This window comes from Octopus sinensis, unplaced genomic scaffold, assembly GCF_006345805.1.
Source record: "Octopus sinensis unplaced genomic scaffold, ASM634580v1 Contig10850, whole genome shotgun sequence".
Lineage (NCBI taxonomy): Eukaryota > Metazoa > Mollusca > Cephalopoda > Octopoda > Octopodidae > Octopus > Octopus sinensis.
The window spans coordinates 378442-398618 of NW_021832227.1; the positions used below are offsets into that span (position 1 = coordinate 378442).

The 20177-nt window shown below is 35.7% G+C and overlaps 1 pseudogene; it reads left to right on the plus strand.

The window, feature by feature from the left end:
• The first annotated feature begins 173 nt into the window (after window positions 1-173).
• On the plus strand, window positions 174-8912 carry LOC115228656 (annotated as a pseudogene).
• The last annotated feature ends 11265 nt before the right edge of the window (window positions 8913-20177 follow it).

A 20177-nucleotide genomic window follows, 5' to 3' on the forward strand; every position in this document is an offset into this window, starting at 1 on the left:
GATCAAGGATGCACTCATAAAAATATCAACTCATTTCCTCAATGTCTCAAAGACCAATTACCCGATTTCCAGAAGCATCGAACTAATCAAAGCAATTTCCTGTGATTTAAATGACCGCCTTGTCGATGTTCTGACCTTCCTTCAAATTTTAGAGACTCAGTGGGGAAAAAATAATGTCTATGCCTTTTGAAGACTTTAAGTGTCTAGTCGACGAATGCAGAAGTGTGTTTAACATCTGGCTGGGAGAATACGAGAAGATTCGTAAAGTTCTGAGGGACATGGCTAAAAACTCTTCCGAAGATCGCCTTAGATTGGCTCGTTCTATACTACCAGTCCACAAACCGTTAGAATCGAGATTGGAATTATTAGACGGGTAGGTCATTTTAGAATAAACAAGGCAGATTTCGTCATCAACATGAGCAATTAATTCACATAGTCGGTCATGTGTGGAAATATCAACCCGGAAGATCAAAGTCAGTGATTTCTGTGGAAAACAACATCAAGCCTGACGTGATGGACATTGGATCAGTTCGTCCAGAGTAATAACAATTATAGGAGATAAATTCGGCTTATCAGACGGTAGCCAAATGGGCTGATCCTCTCGATCTAAGCGAAGAAGGGAATAATAATCTGAATGCCCTATTTAAAAAGTATCGTACATTGTCTATCTGCAGATATAATGAGAAAATCGAACGAGTAGAAAACTTTGTGGTGGGACTGTTAACCACAAAATTAACAGAGGCTCGTAACACCAATGAAATGTTCAAAATATTTTCTCGATTCCATGTTCTGTTTGTTCGGAGGAACATAAAAGGTGCCCTGAGAGAATATCAAACACAACTCCTCCAGAATGTGAGGGACGACATTTCACAACTTCAAGAAAAATTTAAGGTCTTACAATTTAAATTATTCTTAGGCCCAATATCCTGATTCTTCTGCTTCCATAATGTGTTCTAATAGTGATATTCCGGCAGTATCGGGGTCTATCATGTGGGCAATGCAGGTAAAATAATTGGTTTATGTTCTTATAGATTGAACGACAACTGCTTTTACTTCTCAAGAAAGTGGAATACGTCCTTGGAAATGACTGGAAACACCACGTAGAGGGGAAAGCCATTAAAGAATTGGCAGCCGAGTTCAGAGCATCTCTTGACACGACAGAAGTCTTCAATTCGTTTTTATCAAAGGCTAGTTTACGAGTTGTATTATAATAGGTGGAACAACGCAATTTAACCATTATTGGCCATCTCTTTATAGTCGATTCAAAGCCATCATTAGATTTACCCGAAGTAGTTAATTTGACACTCAAAGTCAACTTTTCTACGGAAAATATTGTGCTGTGTAAGGAGGTAGTGGATAGGGAGTAAATTCCAGTTAATTTATCTCAAAACCTTGGGATTTCGAATAATGATGAATGTCCATAAAAAATTATACGAGTCAATGCAGTTCTATCCATTGGCTATCAGTCTGGTAGAAAGCACAAGGATTTTGCAAGAAATAAGCGACAAAGTATTACTTAGAATGCACTGTTGAAGATTTACAATGATTCAGATATTGTGGATTTGGCGGCGGGAGATGTAATGGAAGTACAGAATATCATTTCTGAGGTATATTTATGTGAAGGATAATTTTAGGGTTTTTCTACTCCCTGGCATTCACATCGCCTCTCATCCTATGTTCAAAAGCTATCAGAATCTGTTTTGTTATATCAAGACAGAGTGAATATTTGTTTTAAAAATTCTAGTACAATGAACTTGTATCAGCTCTGGGAGATGCCGGGAGTCAAGTCGAGAAGCTGAGATGCTGCCAATACTCAAAAGATTCGTTTGTCTCAATTCTCGAAAATATACAAAACATAATCGATCAACTTGATTTCAAACGGTTTTCCAACGTTTTTTTGTACGTGGATAAACTTGATAAAAAGGTTTGATTTTATGAATATGTTGTTTAGATCGAGAATTTGCTGGCACTGAGGCTCGAGGCTGCCATAAATGAGTGGACAAAGAGTTTGACCAGTCATCATGTTGCCAATCGTGAAATTACTACCCCCGGGACTCCTTCAATATCGGTAATTAATTAGGCCCATTTTAATAGGAAATTGTTTTGGAGATGAAAATGGTCAACAAAAAGATATTCCTATCCAGTCCCATTGAGTCAATACGTACTATATTGTATCAATCAATTGCTGACTGGACTGCTCACTGTCTGTCTCTTCCTCGCCTTCAACACTCTCGTTTCCAAGTATTTGCTAAGTTTGATTCCAGATTTCACTGTCTGAAGGAGAGCATATTTCCCCCGAACAATTTACATACAGAGGACTCCTTTGTTATTTGCCATCCGGACAAACAGCGATCTCTGATTGTTATGAAAAAATAGAAAATTGTTTTGATGACACGAAGGCATTTGTTGAGGTTTAATAAGATTATAAACACATCTAGGAATGGTACGACTATGAGAATCTTTGGCACCTTGATAACGACTTTGCAGAGGAATGGTGTAAATCAGATGTAAAAAAGTGGATGAACCTGTTTGAAGGTCTAAAGTTGTCATCGGAATTATTTACTTCTTAGAACGAGTCGAATAAATATGGATACCGTTGAGACTTGTTCTCGATTTGGACCTGTTACAGTCGATTACTCAAAAGTACAAGCTAAAGTGGCTTTGAAATATGATTCCCTTCACAAGCAAGTGCTCACTCAGTTTGGACAACTTTTGGGATCGCAAATGAATTTTCTTCACAAAAAACTGTCGAGTGTTAGTATAATTCCAATTTTATATGCTTAGTCGCGTTCATTCTTGGAGGCTAATTCTCTAAATACCACAGACACGTCTCAATTTGTGTCAACACTAACAAATATTCAATCTTTAAAGAGGCAAACTGAAGAATTTCAAGATTCAATACAGGTTTGAGTAGGCAGTAGAATGGCAGTGTTTTGAAGTGGGACAAAAACTTTTGGACAAAGAACGATTCGATTTTCCTGACGATTGGGTGTATTTCGATAATGTCGAAGGAGAATGGTCGGCATTTACATCCATCTTACAGCAGAGAGACGAGACAGTTCAGAATGAATTAGCATCACTTCAAATGAAAATTGTTGCCGAGGACAAATCAACTGCGATGGTTATTGATGACATTAATCAAAACTGGAATAACGACAAACCAATTTCTGTATATATGAACTTTTGCAATTGATTCAGGGTGATACGATTGGTCCGGATGATGCTCTCTCAGTTCTTCAAATATATGAAAAGAAGTTTTCAAAGTCGCTCAATGAAAGGAAAAATATTTTGGAGGCGAAAAGGGCACTTGGAATGTATGAAAGTTGTTTATTATCTGAAAATTGAATTTTAGGCAGAACATCTCAAGTGGATGATCAATTGAATGCTGCAATGGAAGAAGTCAATGAGCTGAAGGCTGTGTGGACTAAAATAAAGGATATTTGGATTGATCTGGACGAACTTGGGGAAACAGTACTAATATCAGTTCAGCCCAGAAAAGTTATTGTATTAAATTAATTTTGTAGTTGAGGTCATCGCTGGAAGGGCTAATGAAGAGGATGGTCGAAATGCCCAGTTCAATGAAAAACTACGAAATATTTGAATTTATGAATAGGAAATTGAAAGGTCATATAAAAGTTGGTGGATTATTACATACTTTTAGGCCAATGGATTTATTTGTGATATAAAATCTGAAGCAATAAAGGAAAGACATTGGAAAATGCTGATGAAGGAGTTTGGAGTCAACTGGTACCTTCCAGAAGTGACTGTGACCGATATTTGGAAGATTGACTTGAATGCCAAATCATCTGCTATTCGTTCGGTAATGGCTACTGCTCAGGGAGAATTGGCGCTCGAAGAATACATTAAAATGGTATTTACAGTTTATTTATTGGAAGGTGATAGAAACATGGAAGAACTACATTCTCGAACTGACAAACTATCAAAACAAATATCAAATCATAAAAGGATGGACTGAACTATTTAATAAACTAAAGGAACATATAAACGGCATTTCTTCGATGAAGTTATCTCCCTACTATGCTGTGAGTCGTTATTGCCTTATTCTAAGGAATTCCGTAATGAAGCTGTTACTTGGGAGGATAGACTTAATAAAGTCAACGCCATTTTTGACACGTGGATTGAAGTTCAAAGAAGATGGGTTTATTTGGACGGAGTTTTTTCAGGGAGTTCTGACATTAAGTCACTTCTCCCTGCTGAATCACAGCGATTTATGAGGCATTTTCAATATTCAAACAAGTTTAGTGTGAGCAACGAATTTATGGGAATATTGAAGAAGGTGGCAAAATGTCCATATGTTCTCGAAGTCGTCGAAATAAAAGGAATTGAACGACAATTGGAAAGATTTTATGACTTACTAAATAAAATACAGAAAGCACTGGGTGAATATTTGGAAAGAGAACGGTCCTCATTTCCTAGGTTCACTTTAAGTTTAATTTTGACAGATTTTTTTTTGTTGGGGACGAAGATTTGTTAGACATAATCGGGAATGCAAAAAATTTAATGAAATTACAAAAACATTTCAAGAAAATGTTTGCAGGAGTGAACTCAATATTGATGGATGAGGAACATAGATTTGTGACCGGAGTTATGTCAAAAGAGGGCGAAACTGTATCCAATTTTATTTATATGCAGTTAATGTTCAATGATGCTGTATCGATCGATTCGAGTATTAATCAGTGGTTGGGAAAAGTTGAAAAGCAGATCAAACTGAATTTGGCACAGCAATTGAGCGACGCTCTCAAATTGTATTCAGAATTCGTTACGAAAGAAGTAAATTTTGATGCATTTTTGAAATGGACAGACAAATTCCAAGTATTTAGCGGGTTTATCATTTTTGAAGGACCAGATTGTAATTCTCTCTGTGCAAATATCGTGGACTGAAATGGTGACTGCTCTACTTAACGACGAAGGAGAAAAGGACTTGGTCAAAGTGTTGAATTATATCAACTCTGTTCTAAATTTATTGGCAGATGCAGTTTTATTGGAACAACCACCGATAAGACGACAGAAATTCGAACATTTAGTAATCTATTCTTTATTTTCTTGTTAGATAACAGAAATGGTTCACCTACGAGACGTAACACGTTCCCTTTGTTCGAATGAAGTAGCATCTATAAAGGATTTTAATTGGCTCAAAAACATGAGATTTTATTTTGACGAATCTTCTCCAAATATTTTGGAGAGATTGACTATTTGCATGGCTAATGCCGAATTTTTCTACGGATTTGAATATTTGGGACTGCAGGATAGAATTGTACAGACCCCTTTAACTGATCGATGCTATCTTTCGATGACTCAGGCTCTTAATAGTCGTTTTGGAGGATCGCCCTTTGGTTGATTTTTAATTATAGCACGTTTTAAGGACCTGCAGGAACTGGAAAGACCGAATCAGTCAAAGCTTTGGGATGCCAACTCGGTAGACTCGTCTTGGTATTTAATTGTGATGAAAACTTTGATTTTCAAGTCGATATCTTAATCTATTTGAGTAGGCAGTTGGTCGAATATTTATTGGTCTTTGCCAAGTGGGAGCTTGGGGTTGCTTTGACGAGTTTAACCGTTTGGAGGAACGTATGCTGTCTGCTGTGTCTCAACAAATCCAGGCTATTCAGGAGTCCCTCAAGAAAAGTATCAATCACCATACAGGTTTCATTTTTTAGCTTATTTGGTTAGTCGACGTCGAGCTTCTTGGAAGAAACGTTTCTGTTGACCCTAGTATGGCTATTTTCATCACAATGAATCCTGGCTATGCTGGCCGATCCAATCTGCCTGATAATCTTAAGAAATTGTTTAGAAGTCTTTCAATGACTCACCCTGACCGCCAGCTCATTGCCCAAGTCATGTTGTTTTCTCAGGGATTTCGGTTCGCGGAAGATATTTCACTAAAAATCGTGCCATTTTTTGAGTTAAAATAATTTTAAATATATAGACTATGCAAGGAACAGTTATCTCGCCAAACTCACTATGACTTTGGATTACGAGCTCTGAAGAGTGTCCTTGTAAGTGCAGGTAACATCAAACGAGCCATTGTTCAACGGAATTTATCAGAAAGTCAAACTGTTATCCAAATTGACGAGGAAGAGGAGAAAAAAGTTGGAAGATGTAAATATACTTAAGATTGTTGTGACAAGTGTATCAGAGACGATGGTTCCTAAACTGGTGGGGGATGACTTGCCACTTTTGAAAGGCCTTTTAACTGATTTCTTTCCCGGAGTGAACCACGATACAACATTCGATGACCAATTGATGAGAATGATTAACATTGTATGTGATGAAATACATTATTTGCCCGAAAAACAGTGGATTGATAAAGTAGTGCTTTGCATTCAATCTAGATCATTCAACTCTATCAAATCTCAAAAATTCATCATGGGTTAATGATGGTTGGCCCTTCTGGTAGCGGAAAGTCTTCTTCGTGGCGAGTTCTATTTGAAGCCCTTAATCGTATTCAAGGCTCTGAGGGCATTTCACATGTGATTGACCCTAAGGTTATATTCATAGGCCATCTAGGTCTAGTCATATTCCAAAGAACTTCTTTACGGGTCATTGGACCAGAATACTCGCGAATGGCAGGATGGACTATTTACAAGCATATTGCGCAGGATTATTGACAACGTACGTGGAGACTTAAGCAAAAGACATTGGATCATTTTTGACGGAGATGTTGATCCTGAGTGGGTAGAAAATCTCAATTCAGTTCTTGATGATAATAAACTAATGACTCTCCCAAACGGGGAAAGGCTATCATTGCCTCCGAATGTTAGCATTCTAATTTCACTAATATTCCAGGTCAAGATCATGTTTGAAGTCCAGGACCTCAGATATGCCACATTGGCTACTGTCAGTCGATGTGGAATGGTCTGGTTTTCCGATAATGTGGTTACTTTCGACATGATCTGCAAACATTATTTAACCAAACTAGAACATGTCCTTGTGATTGACACTGACGAATTGAACTGGGAGCTGACTAGTCCTCTCTCTGTTTTCTCCATTCATATATTTTTCAGATTCAGAAAACGATTCGATCATTTTTATTACCAATGTTTGAATCTGAAGGGCTGGTATTCAAGTGTCTCGAATTCGCCGAGAGAGTCGATCATATAATGGAATTTACCCTGCATAGGGCACTCAATTCTCTATTTGGACTGATTGATCAGGCTATTCGCAATGTTATGCAATATATAGCTACATATTGTGCTCTCTCAGTATTAAATTCGCGGTCTAATTTCAGGATGATGTTATTGAGCTATACATTACTCGATACATGCTTGTTTCAATAATCTGGGCTTTTGCGGGCGACTGTTCCTTCAAAGTGAGAAGAGAATTAGATTTATTTATTCGCAATTCTTCGACAATCGTCCTTCCTTCTAAAGAGAATCTGATTATAGATTACGATGTTAAATGTCGAATTTTTATTTGTTAGGTTACTAACGAAGGTGAATGGATTTCTTGGCAAGATAGAGTTCCTTCGATTGAAATTGAGATTCATCAAGTGTCTACGGCTGATGTAGTTATTCCTACAATAGACACGATTCGTCATCAGTCTCTTTTATCTACTTGGCTCAGTTCTCGTCGCCCCTTAGTGCTCTGTGGACCTCCTGGGTCTGGGAAAACTATGACTTTATTTAGTACACTCAAGTCGTTGCCTAATATGGAGGTTTTTAGTTTTTGAACACTTATTTGTAGCTGATTTTGTTAAACTTTTCGGGTGCTACAACTCCTAATTTGCTCTTAAAGACATTTGATCAGTACTGCGAATATCGAAAGACTCCAAATGGGTTGGTAATGTCCCCAAAGACTCTTGGACATTGGATTGTTATTTTCTGTGATGAAATAAACCTTCCAAACTATGACAAATACGGCAATTTTCAAATTATTATTTTGAAGGGACTCAAAATGTCATTTCGTTTCTAAGACAACTTGTTGAACACGGAGGATTTTATCGGTCACAGATCTGGGTCAAGCTAGAAAGGGTTCAGTTTGTCGGTGCTTGCAACCCTCCCACTGATCAGGGGCGGAAACCCCTTCCAGCGAGATTTCTGAGACATATTCCCGTCCTTTATGTCGATTATCCCGTTGAACTGTCACTTAAGCAAATATACGGGACCTTTTCCAGAGCACTTCTTAAAATGACTCCTCAACTAAAGCAGTTTGCTGAATGCCTCACTGATACAATGATTGAATTTTATATTAAGTCTCAGGTTTATTAGTTTTAAGTATTTTGATTAGGAGAGATTCACTACAGAAATACAGCCTCACTATATATACAGTCCACGAGAGCTTACCAGATGGGTTCGTGGAATAGGAGAAGCCCTAAAAGGATTCGAAGCCGCTGAAATAACAGACCTTGTACGAATTATGGCCCATGATGGTGTTCGACTATTCAGAGATCGGCTTATCACAGACGAAGAGAGGGCCTGGACTGATCAAAATCTGGATAATGTTATCAAAAAATATTTTTCTTCATGTGATTTAACAAATGCTTTGCAAAGACCTATCCTGTTTAGTGATTGGATGTCGAAAGATTACTGTTCTGTGGAATCTTCAGCTTTGAAGGAATATGTCAAGGCTCGTCTCAAAGTATCAATATTAGATATGAATTTTTATTGTAGGTTTTTTACGAAGAAGAGTTGGACGTGACGTTGGTTTTGCACGATGAGATGTTGGACTACGTTCTCCGAATTGATCGAGTTTTGAAGCAGACCCAGGGACATATGCTTATCATTGGAACTAACGGAAGTGGAAGAACGACTATGGCAAGATTTGTGGCTTGGCTTAACGGATTTAACGTGTGCCAGATCAAAGTCCATAATAATTATACTGGAATTGATTTTGACGAGGATTTGAGAACAATTCTCCGTAGAGTTGCTTATAAAGTAATGGTAATGTTTTGATGTACTCAGGGAGATAAAATTGTCCTTATTATGGACGAATCGAATGTAGTCGATTCCAGTTTTCTGGAGAGGATGAACACACTTTTGGCCAACGGAGAAATTCCAGGCTTGTTTGAAGGCGATGAAATGACTAAATTGCTCAATCAATGCAAAGAAGCTTCAATTCGAGATGGACTCATGCTAGACTCGCCTGACGAATTATACAAGTGGTTTACTCATCAGGTGGTTTCAATTAATGAACTATTTTGTTAGGTAATGAGGAACCTTCACGTTGTCTTTACAATGAATCCTTCGGAGGAAGGATTGAAGGACAAAGCATCCACATCTCCTGCGCTTTTCAATCGGTTGAAGATGTGTATTCAAATAACTTTAGATGTGTTCTGAACTGGTTCGGCGACTGGTCAAGAAGTGCTTTATCGCAAGTCGCTACTGAGTTTATAAACAAGCTCGATCTCGACAATCAATCTGTAGTAGTATAAAACTATTATTCCAAGTATGATTCATTTATTTCCGCCGAAATTTTGATTCCTGATACATCTCATCCAATTTCTCTTAGGACTGCCATTATAAATGCAATGATACATATGCACGAAAGTGTGAGAAGGATTAATCAAGACCTCAAGAAAAAGCGGCTTCCAGTTCCAATCCTGACACCTCGGAATTACCTCGATCTCATTAAACATTTTGTTATAAATCTATATTTATTCGACAGCATGCCATCTTTACCGAAAAGAAACTCGAGTTAGAAGAGCAGCAGTTACACATACAGGTCGGACTCAACAAAATTACGGAGACAGTCGAACAAGTGGACGAATTAAGAAAGTCTCTCACAGTAAAACGAGAGGAATTAGACAGCAAAAACGAAGCAGCTAATGATAAATTGCAGCAGATGGTTTTATGAAATAATCTCATTTCTGTTTACAGCTCATTGACCAACAGGAAGCAGAAAATAAACGAACTGAATCGAGAGAAATGCAACTGAAAATAAAGTCAGAGACTGAAAAAATTGAAGAACGACGAAATACGGTTAATTTAGAATTATCTTTGGTCGAACCTGCTGTGGATGATGCTAAAATGGGTGATTACTTTTAATAATGATCAATAATTCAGCTGTCAAGAGCATTAAAAGACAGAATCTTGTTGAGATAAAATCGCTTAATAGTCCCCCGGCTTCGATTAAACTTGCTGTCGAGTCAGTGGCAACTCTGCTTGGAGAAAAGAATTTGGATTGGAAATCATTAAGGTCGTTCATAATGAAGGAGAATTTCATTTCGACAGTCATCAACTTTGTAGCCACTAATATTCCGTAAGATATTTCGTTTTTCACTCGCATAGAGAAGACGTTCGGGGAATATTTGTAAAGAAATATGTGGATAATCCTGAATATAATTTTGAACGAATCAACAGAGCCAGTATTGCATGTGGTCCTCTCGTAAAGTGGGCATTAGCACAAGTAGGGGCAGTATTTGAATCATTTTCCAGATTAATTATGCAGAAATATTGAATAAAGTGTCTCCACTTCGTGAGGAGCTGAAATCCTTGGAGAAAGAAGCCGAGATTACATTGAAAAAACAGGAAGAAGTGGACAGGCTTATTGAATCTCTCGAAAAAAGTATTTCCAAATACAAAGAGGAATACGCTCTCCTCATAAGTCAGGTGCAGACCATTAAAGGCGACATGCAGTTGGTTGAAACTAAGGTTCTGTGTAAAATGGAATATGTTTAAGGTTCAACGATCCATTAATCTCCTCAATAATCTTTCCGATGAAGGAAAGCGATGGAAAGAGACAAGCAATGGTTTTATTGACCAGATTAATACTGTCGCCGGGGATTCTTTATTGTCTGCTTCTTTTTTAGCATATGCTGGTTATTTTTATCAAAACATTCGTGATTCCTTGTACAAGTCGTGGGTTACCGTACTGGAGAATAGCAATATTCATTTTAGGAAAGACTTGTCCAGGATTGAAGTGAACTGAGAATTTAATTTTTTAGTTTTTGTCTACCCCCGACGAGCGTTTGATCTGGCAATCGAATGACCTTCCAATGGATGATTTATGCATTGAGAATGCAGTAATGATGAAAAGATTCTTTCGCTATCCATTGGTGATTGACCCATCAGGACAGGCTTTCAGTTTTATAATGAAGGAATTATCCCATAAGAAGATGACCAGGACCAGGTAGATGTTATTAAAAAGACCATTAGTTTTATTGACTCTGCCTTTCGTAAAACATTGGAGAGTTCTATGAGATTTGGGACTCCTCTTTTAATTCAGGACGTGGAGAATTATGATAGCATAATCAACCCACTCCTCAACAGAGAAATCAAGAGAATTGGGGGAAGAGTAGTCGTTACTCTCGGAGACCAGGACATTGATTTGTCGCCATCCTTCTCTCTTATTCTGATTACTCGCGATAATACGGTTTTTTTTCCCATGTGATATTTTTAGTTTGAGTTTCCTCCCGATATTTGTTCGCGTGTAACCTTCATTAATTTTACTGTAACTCGAAGTAGCCTGACCAGCCAATGTCTGAATCACACCCTCAGCACGGAGAGGCCGGATATTGAAGCTAAACGACGGGATCTTCTCAGATTACAAGGGGAATTTAATATTACGTTACGAAGACTTGAGAAAAATTTATTGAGTGCCCTAAATCAAGCCAAAGGGCGTATTCTTGATGATGATTTGTGGGAATATTCGTTATTAAACATTAGTGTCCTTACAAAACTCGAAAGTCTAAAGAATGAGGCATTTATGGTCGGACAAAAGATAGGAGATACTGATGCGGTCATGGCACAGGTAGATGATGTCCTTGAACAGTTCCGCCCTCTTGCTATTTCTTGCAGCTCCATTTTCTTTACCCTTCAAGCTCTTTCACAGGTAACTGAGTTCTAATTACATTAAGATTCATTTTCTCTATCAATTTTCTCTTGACTTTTTTATGAACATTTTCGATGGGATTCTGAACAGTCCTCGTCTTAAAACCTTAAAGTCATATCAAGATAGATTCAAGTTCATATGTCGACAGTTATTTGAAAACATATTTTCACAAGTGTCAGTCTCTCTCTTCCACCACGACCGAATTGCATTTGCTCTCCTAATGGCCAGGATCTATGTCAAAAGATTCGGAAGGTAGGCAAAATGATTAGATGTGGTTTAGTGTGTCCATTGAAAGAGAATTTGACTTTTTGATGAGCAGTCATCGATCAAAGGGAACGACTGAATGTGAACGGATTGATTTGTCCCCAGAACAGATTGATGGATTGAGTTCTTTGTCTTCGCTTGATTCATTCCGGGATGTGTGGAAGAGGCTTGATGGGCTCATGGATTGGGCCAACTCTGTTCACCCAGAGTCCGTTGCCCTTCCCTCGGAGTGGATTTCTGATAACATTGGTTTTGTGAGCTTGATTAATACATAGTTGTGGGCTCTATGAATAAACTACTTCTCGTAAATGCATTGCGGCCTGATAGGCTGTTGTCTATGGGAAGGATTTTTGTCAATCAAGTTATGGAGTGTGATTTTTATCAGCATTGTGAATGTGATCCTGATCTGTTTGACATATCTACTAACGTTAAATGTGTTGCTGAATAGTTTAGATATCTTCTAATACTCCGATTTTGTTATGTTCTAATGCTGGATATGACGCATCTTATTATGTGGAAGACATGGCTAATCTTCATGCCCGTCATCTCATTTCTGTTGCTCTGGGATCTCCTGAAGGAGTTATAATGGCAGGTAAGGCAATCAATTCTGCTGCAAGAGGAGGGCATTGGGTTCTTATAAAAGTAAGTGAAATAAGATTTAGCGTATAGAATGCACATTTATCGCCTAACTGGTTGAATCAGCTCGAAAAGACATTTCGTGGAATGGGGCTTCACCGTGATTTTCGTATATTTATCTCACTGGAAATAAATATAAAGGTTGGTAGGAGCATAAATATCACTTCAGTTGCCGTCCAATCTATTACGTTCTGGGAGGGTAATAGTTATGGAGGCTCCAGCGGGAATTAAAGCCAATTTACTGCGGACATATGACACTGTATTAAGATACGTGGAAATTCGTCCTCCCACCGAGAGGAGCAAACTTTATTTCATGCTTGCATGGTTCCATGCTATAGTGCAGGAGAGGCAATGCTTTTCCCCTGTTGGCTGGACAAAGAACTACGAGTTCAACGAAGTAGATTTGAGGGCTGGATTTGAATTAATTGATCATTGGATTGACACGACTGCTTTGGTAGTGATTGGTTAGTATGAGTAGGGTCGGAATAATCTCCCTCCTTCAAAAATCCCGTGGAATGCGATAATAACGCTCATGTCGCAGTCTGTCTATGGAGCTAAAATAGACAATCCGTTTGATCAGAGACTTCTCGATACATTCCTCAAGAAATTCTTTTCTGTCTTGATTTTCGAGAAAGATTTTCTTCTTCTGAATTCTCGCAACGTGATGATGCATTTGCCAGAGTCGAACAGTTTTGAAGACTGTATGGATTGGATAAGGAAAATAAGCGATGATCAATTCCCTGAATGGCTTGGTCTTCCTAACAATATTGAGGCTATCAGGCTTATAAAAAAAGGCAATTAATGAATTCTCATTTATACATAGGAAAAGAATTGATTTCTAATCTTTTAAATGTATCCGCCATCGACCAAAGTTCACTTGATGAGTCTTTTTCTGATACTTCATTCCCTCCGTCCTCTCTACTCAATTCAATTAATCTTTGGATGGACATACTGCCACAAGTATACATTCTTTTTTTATTCAGGCACTTTTCCCGCTATCTTCCTCTAATGATGAAGATCCCCTCTCTCGTTTTTTTAATAGGGAGTGTCGTCTTGGAAGTCATTTGCTTCACTCGATTAGGACTGATTTGGATAGTGTGCTATTAATATGTCAGGGAAAATTACGCCAAACGAATTATACTCGATCTCTCATTTCGAATATTATTGCAGGAGTTGTCCCCTCTTCATGGAGGAAATACACAGTGCCTATCCATTGCAATGTTCATGTTTGGATTAAGGATTTTGCATTAAGAATTCATCAACTTAATAAGATTGTTGGATGTATACGTCACAAGTCTATTTGTTTATGGCTTGGTGGACTATTTTCACCTGAGGCATTTTTTTCGGCATCAATGCAATGTGTGGCAAGAAATGAAAATTTACCGATCGAAAAACTAGTTTTGGAAGTCACAATAAATGAAGAAAAAGCTGGAAATGACTCGTTTAGAGTATCCGGTAACACAACATATTTTAATTTAAAGATATGATATTATTCGGTGCTACTATAAAATCTGATCGTCTTCTTTTGACTGATGAAGTTTCTTCATTGATTCCAAATATGTTTCTCAGGTGGAAAGTCAACGAACCTGGGCTATGTAGTCAGAATATAGTCAGGCTGCCGTTATATCTTAACAAGACACGAGAGCAATGCATTATGTCGGTCCTTTTCTCGGTAGAACAAGATCAAATCATTGAGGATTTTTATACACGTGGAGTCTGTTTGTTGTGTTCTCAGCTCGACTAACATATTCTCTTTTATCATTAATCGCATTTATTTGTTTTTGAATATTATTATTAGGGTAAAGTTAATGATTTTAATTCATTTCATAAGCTAAAACCCTTCTATTTGTCTCATTATAACAGAATATTTTAAATTCTTTTATTTTTGATAAAGATCCAGTTTTTGAACAGGTCAATGTGATTATTCCTTCTATTATTAAACGTTTATTCATTTTCTCTCCCTTTGCAGACCTCCAAGAAGGTGCAGTCTACCGCCTATTAGAAAAGTGTTGGATCGGCGAGCATGAAAGCTTTCAATAATGATTAATGTGACCATTTTTTGTCAACCAAAAAACTTTTAAAGCTTTTTAAGTTTTTGATTTTTTCTTTCTTTTCATACTATTGTATATTTTTTTAGTTTGCATGTATACCGTGAGTCGAACAAAGAACAATTTTGCAAGTTTTTCTTTTATCGAAAAAGTCTATTAATCAAGAAATTTACGTAATTTTATAGAATTTTAATTTGAAAAACATTTGTTAACTTGCTTCACATTTAACTTCGAGTGCTCTGGAGGCTAAATCTGCTGCTAAGAAGGCTGAAGATTTATTCTCCCTGTCGAAGGAGTTTTTCGTGGTGCCGATAGCGGTGGAGACGTCGGGTGCTCTTGGTCCAAAGACGGAAAAGTTCCTTAGCAAGCTCGGAGCCAAAATCTCAATGGGCACTCACGATCCTCGGGAGGTCTACTGGCTATTGCAGCGGTTCTCGATCGCTATTATCCGGGGAAACAGTTTGGCAATCCGCCAGGCTGTATATCGTAAACATAATAATGAATATTTTTGATTAATTAAATTATTTGTTAACTTTGAAAATACAATAATTTTTCTATTAATCTGTAAAATTGTTAATTTATTGTTGAATTAATTTATTTATCAACTTTTTATAAAATAGGTTTATGTTTACTCAAAACACTACAAAATATGCTTGTTGATGTTACAGAATATTTACTTCCACTTGGAATCTTTATTGTATCCTTATTTTTCTATCTAATTCCTTTCGTCACTAAAATAATTCATTCAAAATCAAAATTTTGTTCAAATTTATCTAATGAGTGCTTTGTAGATGGAATTTTATGCACATTAACACTAACTATATTCATTCCGGCTTCTAATATGTCATATAAAAACGCATTGAACTGCTTTTCATTTAAAGATAAATTTTCTTTGGATGCTTCAGTATTCATTGTGCTCATATTTTTTATTATTCTTCTTATTGAATCCATATTTTTGAAAAGCCGTAAGAAAAATAATGGAAATTCAAACGACTTTTTTGTCTCCTTTTTAGCTATCACTATCCACTCTTTCTTTGATGGAATTACTATGGGCCTTCAAAAACATACTGAAAATTTGATTCCTGTTTTTTTCGGTATCATTTTTCACCGAATTTTTGTTTCAATGGCAACCGGAGCCAGAGCATCTGCTAATTGTTTTACCATTAAAATCCAGGCAATTTTGGCTTTAATTTTTTCTACTTCTTTTTTGGCGGGAGTTATGTTGGGATTTTGTAATTTTCAGAGACAGTATGTATGCTACGGAAGAATTTTTGAAACTGTTGTTAATTCCTTAGGTTCTGGTTTTCTTTTATACGCCATCTTTGTACAGAAAATGGGACAATATGCTGGAACTCCAAAATATTGCTTTTGGGCTTTCATGGGAGCCTTGTCAATGATTTTTATTCAATGCTTATTTTAATTTTTTAATTGGTATACAACCTATATTTAGTATATATTGAGTACATTAGAAAGTAACATCTGTCATATAATTAAATTTCCTGTCTATTACAATAATAAGGGTCTGCATCACTTAAATAATATTAATACAGACAAATACTTATAATTTATGAAAGTAACTCCTTAGAAGATCTGGTCGAGACTATGTTTTGGTATTATTTATTTAGAAATTAGTTATAGTTTGTAGATATATCAAGATCATAGTGACCTTGAAATTATTTTCGTTAGAAATTATTTTTGGCAAGGTCTGCGATGTTGAATAATAAATATCTTTTTAAAGATTAATTTTGAAAATATTGATTAATAAATTTGTGACTAGACAATCTTATAATCTATAAGCTCGAACTTTTGAAATCTGTATATTAAAAACAATTGATTCTGTATATCTTAGGTTTCTTTAATTGAATGTGATCTAAAATATCATGTTTAGAAAATTAATTTTATATTTCATTAATCATATTAAATTGATTTCTATAATTCATTCACTTTTGATCTGGTGTAAATTTAATGTCAAAAAGACATAAAATTGGAACTAATTAAGACACGCAGGAGAACGGATTGACAGATAATTGCTCCGGGGAATGGAAAAAAGAATCTTTTCAAAAAGCCAGCTCGTCTCGTTGCGGTTAAATGTTCTATACCCTTCCAAGTTCAATATGGGAATTTCCAAATTCAATATGGGATTTTCAAGTTCAAGGATTTTCAAGTCGGTTATTGAATTCATTTATTAATTTAAAATCGCCTTACATTATAAAATGTACGTTAATAAAAAGAAAGAATTAGCTGAAAAAAGAAAAAATTTGTTGACTGTTTACGAAAATGATGGGGATTGGAATCAAGTTGCATGTTCTCTCGGAATAAAAAAAACAACTGCATACAGGTGGATAAAAGAAGGCTTTAAGGATGATTCAAGAGGTGGTTTTCGATATTCAAAAATTTCAAATACCGTACTTGAAGAAAATGAATTCACAGAAAACAAAATACTTCGACTTGCACCTTACAGTCCAATGTTAAATCCAATCGAACAAATATGGTCTAAAATGAAAGCTTTTGTAAAAAGAAAAATGGCTGAAAATCTTGGGAATATCTTAGATAGAAATGAACCTGACTTGTCAAAAACAGAATTTCGGAAACAGAGATTCGAGGATTTAATTAAACAATCTATGGACGAAGTTACTCCAAAGATTTGTGCTAAGTTAATAGCCAGAATCCAAGGACTATTGCCTTCTTTATTAAATTACAAGGACGTAACATTTTAATTTTTCCGTTTGATATAAATGAGTCATGATTTTTTTTCAAATATTTTAAAATTAACTTGGAAATCCCATATTGAATTTGGAAAATCCCACTTTGAACATGGAAATCCCATATTGAATTTGGAAAATCCCACTTTGAACATGGAAATCCCATATTGAATTTGGAAAATCCCACTTTGAACTTGGAAATCTCATATTGAATTTGGAAATTCCCATATTGAACTTGGAAAGGTATAGAGCAGATAGTGTTAATTAATATCTTAGACATTATAAGGCGTTTTAGTCATTTCAGAGTATCATGATTGGATATAAAAATAATTAAATATCACTTGACAATTTAAGATATCTTTTAATATGAAGTAGGCCAAGTTATATTTACCATACTTGGCCATCTTATTAGACAGGAAAAAAATAGTGTACGTCATGTTTATGAAAATCACAGTTTTTGCATTTCAAAGTTCCATTCTAAATCACGTTTGAAGAATTAAGTTGGTAGCACATGGTTGACGCCACATGATAATTAAGGTTCATGAACAGATAAAATTCGCAGGCTTAAGTTTTGTAACTTTACAGTTGTGATTTACAAAAATTACTATATTTAAAAGAAATGTTAGAGGATTGACTTACAGTTGTCCTGGTAATCCTTTGGAACGGTCAGTTCATCTTGCAACGGACAAAAGTTTAGGAAGAGATAAAGACTCAGAGAGGAAAGCATATTTTTGAAGCCAGAAGTTTATTTAAAATAAATAAAATGTTTACTATCAAGGAATGAATAATTAAAAAACTAACATTAATACAATCATTTATTAGCATGATAATTGAAAGTATTTTAGGGAATGAATAATTAAAAAGTAACTATTTAGAAATAAAACGTCAGAGCTAAGTTTAGACAATCATGTAACATCATTAAGTATTTTCATCATACAGAAAATAGTTTTATAGATTATCTTATGATCAAAAAAGAGAAATTATAAATTATTTTATTGATAACTCTTCTCTGAGTTTAAGTCGTGTTTGAAAAATTTTTTCGTCGCGTTTTAACAAATCAATTTCTAGACGTGCAACTAACGATCTTAAATTATGTAGTTCCTGAAATTGGTGCAGGAGTCATGTCGTTGCTCTATAAACCATGTTGTGTATGAAGCTGGATTTATTTCCGTTTATTAGCCATCCTGCCAATCTGGCGACGTCCACATCAGTGCTTTTCAGGCACATTGAATCTCCTTCAGTTCCTTGTATGTCAATCTCATCGCTTTAGCAATTTTGTACAGTAAAACCTCTGGTGCTCGCCACCTCTGTTACTCGTCACTTCTATTGCTCGCCACATATTTTCCAAAAAATTAAAAATTTCTAGTAAATTTTGATAAATATTCTATTGCTCGCCATTTTCTAAATCTCGCCATTAATTTTTTAAAATATTTTTTTTGGTTAAACTATTTTTTATATAAAATATTTCAACCATGCTAAATTCAACATGCGTAAGAGCACAAGATTCTCTTTTAATGAAAAACGTCGGATTATTGCGTACATGGAGGAGAACAAAAATCTCACGATGGACCGTATAGCTTACATTTTTTCTTCTGTTTTGAAGAAAAAAATATCTCGAAGGGCTGTAAACGATTTTAGACTTGGAAAAGAGAAAATAATGTCTACTGATCCTATTTTCTCCAATAAGAAGGGATTATCTAACTTAACTTATTCTGTTATTGACACCGAACTATTAACTTGGATGGAATACATTGAGCTGCATTTGATCAGAAACAAGAAATTGATCTCTGCAAAGATTCAACAATATAATGCTGAAAACATTTATAACGCTGATGAACTGGGATTTTTTTACAAATCTATCCAGTCAAAAATTGTTTGTCAGAAGGTTCGATATGGACATAAAATCCTTAAAGAACGGTTTAATTTTTATTTATTTTTTAGATTTTCTTTGTTGCTATGCTCAAATATGACTGGGACAGACAAAAATTCCACTTATGATTGGAAAGTTCCAGAAACCTCGCTGCTTTAAAAAATTTTAAAGTCGAAAATTTTGTCGATTACTGTCATTCATCAAAAGCATGGACGACAAGTAAAATTTTTAACGAATGGCTTTTAACATGGGATAGGCATCTAAAAAAACGAAAAATTCTTTTAGTTGTGAATCGATGCCAATCCCATAAACTTTACGCTGATTTAGAGTCAATTGAAGTTCTTTACCTACCTTCGAAGACTACAACAATTCTACAACCAATGGATCAAGGAATCATTAGATCCTTCAAAGGACATTTTAATAAATTTAAATTGAGTTTATGTTAGAAAAAATTGAAAATGGAGAAAATCCACTGGAAGCTCATACATAATTAATTTTAAAAGACGGTCTTCTTTTTGCATATTTTGCCTGGAAAAAAGTAACGACCAAAACAAGTACAAATTGTTTCGGACATTCAAAATAGATCGAATGTGAAAATCAACTCGAAAGACCAACTGTTGAAATTGATAATTTTTAGTTAATTATTTCTTTTTAATTTCTTTTGATTCTCTTTGTTTCTTTGCTTAAATATGACTTGGAAGGGTCACTTAGGAAAGTATCGAAAACCGAGATGTTTTTAAAATTTCAAAGTCAAAAAATTTATTGATTATTTCCATTGCTCGCCAAATTCTATTGCTCGCCATTTTTTCTTCGGTCCCGAAAATGGCGAGCACCAGAGGTTTTACTGTACTTTAAAGAAACAAAATT